This window comes from Lolium rigidum, chromosome 5 (genome assembly GCF_022539505.1).
Source record: "Lolium rigidum isolate FL_2022 chromosome 5, APGP_CSIRO_Lrig_0.1, whole genome shotgun sequence".
Lineage (NCBI taxonomy): Eukaryota > Viridiplantae > Streptophyta > Magnoliopsida > Poales > Poaceae > Lolium > Lolium rigidum.
Genome location: NC_061512.1, coordinates 207614096 through 207621317, shown reverse-complemented (window position 1 = coordinate 207621317; position 7222 = coordinate 207614096). Strand labels below are relative to the sequence as shown.

General features: G+C 42.3%; 1 long non-coding RNA gene across 1 annotated transcript; it reads right to left on the bottom strand.

Annotated features, from left to right (window-relative positions):
• Positions 1–2684: 2684 nt before the first annotated feature.
• Positions 2685–3970, bottom strand: LOC124658285. Its single transcript, XR_006989108.1, has 2 exons — positions 3084–3970; positions 2685–2971 (listed from the first exon to the last, which is right to left on the bottom strand). It is a non-coding gene; the product is annotated as an uncharacterized LOC124658285 (long non-coding RNA).
• Between the last annotated feature and the right edge of the window lie 3252 nt (positions 3971–7222).

Below are 7222 nucleotides of genomic sequence, written 5' to 3'. Positions count from 1 at the left end.
AGCGGTATGATACATACCTGAGGCAATTTTCGTACATCAGAAAAAAAACCGTTGACGGACTCGGCCCAGTAGACAGTCTGGCCCAATAGATTGGTCCAGGCCCAACAACTGTCGATCGAAGAGGGTAAGGCGAAAGTTCTATCCCTCATTCTTCCGTCACTGGGAGAGGTGCCGCCGCCGTTCTCTTCCCTTCCCCAACTCCGGCGACCACCCCTCGCCCCCTCGTTCGGCATGAAGGCCTGATGTAGACTTTCCCCCGTCCATCGTCCCCTTCCCCAATACTATCCCAGTGGCGGCGGCCTTGGCCCTTGGCCTCGGTGTGGATCCAAGATCGAAGGTGCCGTCATCGTCGCTCGCCAAGGCGGCCAAGGCCACCCAGTGGCGGCGCCAGGATAAATGCTAGGTATCCATTGTATTTTTTTCACAAAAAAGAAACATTCATTCATTTCAAACTTCAAAACCTGGATTTGTGGTACCTGTTGATTCATTTCGTTTACTGTCATGGACACAAGATGCATTGATGCACAACACAGACATCCAAACATTTGATATAGAGTCACGGCTTTGTCGCAAAGCCACCGGAAGTACCTGCTACGATTTCTACCGATTTTCGTATTTGCACAATGATAGCTATGTAGCTTCTTTACTTTGATAGCTTAGTTGTCGACTATGATAAACAAAGAAATTTATAATCTCCTACTGCTAATCTGCTAGACTGATATGCCAATGCGGCTGAAAGAGGTTGCTGTTTAAGAGCTCAAGAGTACTTTGGCTTCGCAATCGCCTGCCCGCCGGTCACCGCACCAATCGCCTGCTCCGCCGCCGGTCGCTGCCGCAATCGTTAGGGACCCCAGGGCTACCGCGTCGCCTGCCGCTGTGTGTATGAGTGCGTTTGGTACTCTCGTCGACCGACTCGACTCTTGGAGACAGTGCGACCGTGCGAGCGAGCAGACGGCGTGTGGCTGTGGCCTGTGGGCTAGCTAGTGGTTGTGTCCTGTATGGGGTTGTGCCATATGACTACTTGTATAAAAAAGTTCCTCGGAATCTTGAATATTCAAACGAATACACCTGCATACTCCTGGCGGCGCTGTCGATGAGCCCACCACGCGGTTCTGGAAGTGGTGCCTGGTGCGCTGCCCGTGCTATTCCGGCGATGGTGCTTGATGTGGGAGGAGGCCGACGAAATGGTGCTTGGAGGTGAAATGGAAGGAGTCAATGCGAGGCGTCGCCGACGCGTGTTTCGGTGGTCACTGGCGTGTCGCCTTCTCCACGTCTTTGTCGTTGGTCCTTCAGTTTGCAATGTTTAGTAGGCTCCGGGATTAATTGTTCTGGTACAAACAAGATTAGCAGTACTTCGGAGTATGCTGAGCCACTTACATCTTACATTAAAGGCCTAGGTAATGCTGAAAAGGTATGGTCTGTTTTCAAATTCTAATCATAATATATTTGACATATTTCAGTTTGCAATGTTTTTAGGCTATAGTTGACTATTGTAGTTGTTAAGATAGCACTACTTTTCCTGTTGCGAGTAAGATTGGCAATATTAGCCCCAGGTCAGCAGCTACTATGAATGCTCTCTGATCGTGTGTCAGCGATATGATCAGTTTATAATAGGCATGTTGTGAGCATTTCTGAGTTCCCTACATGATTGAAAAAGGTGTTAGCAAAATACATCTAGGTTCTAGTAGCTTATAATGATTGCAATTACACCACCGTGATTCAAAGAAAACATGTTGGTTTGTTATTAGTTCATTTTTCCTTAATTCTTTCATTTATGCTAATAGCGCAATAACTTCAAATTTTCCAGTGCTTAGTAAAGATCATTAGAAGTACATATCATGTCTTACTATAGATCATTGAAATTTAGCTTATGCTTAGTACAGATCAAAACTAGTACATCTCATTGTATACTGACGAAATACCTTGTTGCTTGGTTTCAGTGGGTTTCCCAGAGTACTGGATTTGTGCGATTTGTGCGGAGGCTCGTACATCCCTTTGATGATGGAGGGCACCGATTTCTACCCTAACGATGACGAAGACCTGAGCCGCAAGAACAAATTTAAGACCTGGCACGGCAAGATCGACGACGCATGTCCTGGTCTTTATGGCAAGGCATGATTGAAATTTGCTATGATCCTTCTCTCCAGTGTTTACTTCAGTTTTTAATGTTTCGGACTAACTGTTTTTTTTATATCAAGTTTGATACTACCCGTGTTTACTTCAGTTCAGTTTATCATTTTGTTAGTTATCTTGTTTGATTCAGCATACTCTTTATCCTAATTTTGAAATAGTTCAATTGCACTCTGAAAACACAAGCTCCGAGCCTGTCAACAAAAGCTCTGTACTAGACACAACAAGTGAATAAATTGTATACAGCACGGGCCACCATCCGAATCAACAAAAAAGTCCTTGCGACATCCGATCCGTTTCTCTAGATGATTTTAATCACTGTAATTGGGCATAGTTGAAATACATTCACTGTGAGCTAGATATTTTTTCAAAATATAAGCAATCACTCTGATACCTTAACATGACCCATTCTACAAACGTGACAATGGTGTCTTAAGTGAGACCAGAATACAACACTGTTCAGCACGCAAATCAACAGTTGGGATTGCCTTGTTACGTCAGTCGAGATTGCTTACAGAGCTCCATCAAAACAAGTTAACAAGCATCAGGAGAGATCACATAAATATATTTTATTTCAAACTATTTGACTGCAAATAAGTACCAACCAAAATACTCTTCCAATTACATTCAGTTTAACTAGAACACCATCAGCATTATTCCAACATATCTAATCTCCAGTCGGCAACGAGAAAGCTCGACGTCTAGTAGACACATGACTAGCGTTTTTTGTGCATATTCATCCCGTTAGGCATTAACGGTGGTAGCCACCACCTTGGGAAGACGAGGCACCAGCACCTGCAGATTGGCCACGGACTGCATAGCCAATATCGATTCCGTGAGGCTGCAAAAGTTAAGAACAATTTAGTTCCTGCTATATTGTTCATGGTGAAGTTACAACATTGGAGGTGGGTTGACTCAGCGAAACAGGACATGAAACAGAGGTTTGTAGATACCTCGATCCAGAGCTTTTTCCTCAAGTCACAAACCACCTGGTAATAATATGTATAGTATACCAGAAATAATATTGGTGGACAAATATAGATATAACTCATATCCTTCATCCTCACTTCTGAAAGTCTTGCTAACCACGAACTCATGTCTTACAGAAAGATGGCGTTGTGCATAAACAACAATCAGTTAAAAAATGGATTTGTTGTTTCACTCTCATACATTCAGCAGCCATGAAAATTGATGGCATCAAGATAACATTTGAAGGCATGACAACATCTACAAAAGCAACAGTATCATATTCAGGTGCAATTCATGTCATCAAGATACCACAAGGGTAAAGGTTTGATTTTGACAACTTCATCAAATGAGTATGAGCACAATAATTCAGCAGCACATTTCATCAAGTTTGAAAAGCTTGTTAAATACTATACATGGTTTGATTTCTACAGCGCATACATTTGTTCTGAAAATAGCATCACGCGGTTACTCCATACATGAAGAATACTAATGTGCAATGGCGTGGTCGTGTGTGAGCATTCCAAATCAATATTTTTTTTAAGTCCATGCATCTTCCCAGGCTATATACTACTAGTATGCATCATCATAGATAGAATATGTACCACAGTATATATGTCAGTCCATTGTGATCCGGCCTGGACCGCCTGATCTCTCTCTCAATTTCTCTGTAGCTAGGATTATTTAACAAAGGAGGCCAAAATTTTCAGGTACATGACGTTTGTACTCTGGATTTTCGTTCTGACAAATACGGAGTACATGAAGGAATGACAGATGGTGGCGGAGTACCTGGCAGCGTCTCTCGATGTTGCGGCGGCCTCGACGTGGTGGCGTTGTCAACGTGGTGGCGGCATAGCTCGCCGGCGATGCAGGACAAGCCCGATCTGCTGGCGGCGGCGGTCGCCCGCGATGGAGACGGTGGCGTCGTCATTCGCCGGCGATGCAGTATCTGTCCGATCCGGTGGAGGCGGCGGTCGCCCGTGATGGTCGCCCGCCATGGAGGACAGGGACGACCTGGTGGCGGCGTCACTCGCCGGAGATGCAGTATCTTCCGATCCGGTAGCAGCGGCGGCGGTCGCCATCGACGCAGATGGGGTGTCGGTGGCAGCAACGGCCGCCCTCGACCCAGAAACAGGCGTTTCTCTCCGCTCTACCAAACATCTGTTATCCAATTGTTGGGCCGGGCCAAATACTGCTAATTTTATTTATTTTTTCTTTATCAACGTTTTACTGGGCTGCCAGGCCTAATCTAAATTGATTAATCCTGACCCTTCCTCAAATCATACCTCTATCATTCCTAGCTGTGGTAAAAGGTACCGTAAAAGATGCCTCTACTTATGACATTCAAGTGTGTGTACATTACGGTAAGCTCTTGCCTTTGGATCCTCGTCCATACATATTAGCAAGATCTTAACATCTCATGGCCATTACATACTCCAAACATTAAAAAAAAGTGTGGAAAATCCATTCAGTAAACTATGTGATATTTGCAGAAATATATTTAATAGTACCACATTGACCTAAGTTTGTTCTTTTGCTTTCCAAATGATGTACTGCCCTCCCTGAATATTTACATTGTCGGTATGCTACATCTTATCGACTTTGTGGAATGCAGGGCTGTTAACTTGCGATCATGGTCATCCAATCATGATAGTACTACAGGTGAACTTGGATCTGTACCAATAGAGGTGGTGATATCCTATGAGATCAAGGTGGTTTCAGCGGCGCACTACCATCCCGGCGTGGTGCATGCCACTGAAGTCCCTCTTGTTGACAGGCAAGTAACCCTTGATCAAAAAAACAAGTAACCCTTGATCCTGAATTTCACTTTTATTTCCTATGACCTATTACTCGGGTTTGAGAGAGAGACAACAAATCGACTTGAATTTTTAAAAAATAAAGTAAAAAACTAAACCTTACGACTTGATCCTTGGTGTCTGATCAAGAAAATGTAGAGATTCTATGAACTCGGTTGTGTTTCAGGCTTCATATCGGGAAAGCTTTGCTTTCGTTCTGTGTATATTGCGGAGAACGTATGGGTGGGGCTGAACTGACGTTCTCAATTAATTTAAAAAAATTCTTAAATGTATGGGTGGGGCAGATCTTCTTGGGTTTGAGTTGAGATTTCGATGAAAATTTTGATGTGGGGAAATATTGGTAAATCTAACAATTTGTGATATTTCTTATGCGTCCTGGTAGAATATATTAGTTTCATTATTGTGGATTTTTCAGGACATAGCACGCTAAGATGGATGAAGACTGGAACTGGTGATAATTGATGCACTTCTCCTGCAAATAAAATTAGCTCATGGGCCCATTAGTCAAAAGTTGTTTTTCTTGTTTCTTTGAATTTTTCGATCGAAGGCAAACTTGATTAAACTGATTAGAAGTTTAACTGGGACTTTACGATTTCTAGGGCTTTTGTGATTGTTAAATGTTGTTTTAGCAATAATAAATGACAATATTTCCATTTTCATTGATTGAGAAGTAAAAAGTATCATTCGATCAAGTCTCCTACTCCTTCCGTGTATAGTTTTTGGCACGGAAATTAAAAGGCGCACGTGGAGGGAAAATTACATCAATTTATGTGGGATTACCTTTGACTAATTGACATTAGTAGTTTGCATGAGATAAGAAAACATAATCAAATTCCTAAAAGATTGTCCAGAGGAATGGTGCAACACAACACACCATATTCTGGTTTTTTCTAAAAAAAACAATACATCTTATATCTAGAAAAGGAAGGACTATGTTTTTAAGGCAGCACACGCTATATTCTGATTTTTTTTTACAAAAAACAAATACATGAACGGAAGGACTATACTTTTTGCTCTTACATTTTGATGATGAAATGCCACTGAGTTCTGGAATAGCCTCACGATGCAACGAGAGATCATACTTGCCAATCTCTCAAATATTTTCATTCGTCTTATCTGTATTATTCCGTGTAACGCACGGGCATTCAACTGTCTTGATAACAAGGGGACGTGCCAAGGAGGGCATCGCCACCTTTCCTCTCGCGCATTACCGCCATCATAATGGAGGGATCCACGTCTCCGCACCGCTGATTTGGACCCTTACTAGACGCAACAAAACTGCCATAGCCGCGTCAAAGTCGTTAGAAATCCATTGCTAGTCATTTTTTGCTATGATTCGTGCTTCCAAAACTCTAACCGACATGACCACCGTATCCCTGCTACATCAACGCCTACATGGCCACAAACGAGGCCGCTGACCCCACCAGTCAGTGGTTGTAGCTAGTGTTTACCACGGTATAAATGGTATTTCAGCATTTATTCAATTCGAGGAAACTTTACAAACTTTGAAAATTCATAACCAAATAAATAAAAATCGTAAAAATACATGTGACCTATCAAATTGGTCACAAAAATAAGATATCTCCAAGTAAAATATAAAATTAATTTTTTGGATAAAACGCAATTATTAAATATCCATTGTTTATGTAGTTCCCTTATGATAAATTCCAAGAAAAAATCTTAAGTATTAATATAATTTTAAATATTATGTTCAGAAAATCGCTAATTGTCAACTGCTGGCTTGAGTTTAGGGATTATTTGGAAATCGGCCCATTAATATATTTACCAACTCCGGCGGTGGACCTCGAGCCCTGGTTCTTAGAGGCCATCGACAAGCTTCGACGCGACTTCTTCTGGGCGGGAAGCGGCAATTTCAACAAAATTAACCCTCAGAACAGATTTGAGAAATAAACTCCGGGCGAAATAATTTCACAAAATAACCCTTTTGTGCCGTGCCAGAACATAGGGCGCTGCAGACATCTGTGTCGAGCCGTCGTGCTTGGCGTGGCACACTCGCCAGCGTGGACACGCGGATCCCGCATCTTAGACTACCCACAATGGGAGTATCATAGGTAGTATCATGCATTTCATGCATGCAAAACGCTGATGTGGCACTGCAATTATGGATGAGAGAGAGGGTATTAGTATCATAGGTAGATACTGTATCATTGCACATACTACTAGAAAAATAATGTCAAGTAAATCTTGTACATATATTTGCATTGAGATTCTACAAGACAATTAATATATGGAGACTATGGTACTAGTATATGATACCATGCATTGTGGAGATAGTAACATGTATTGTG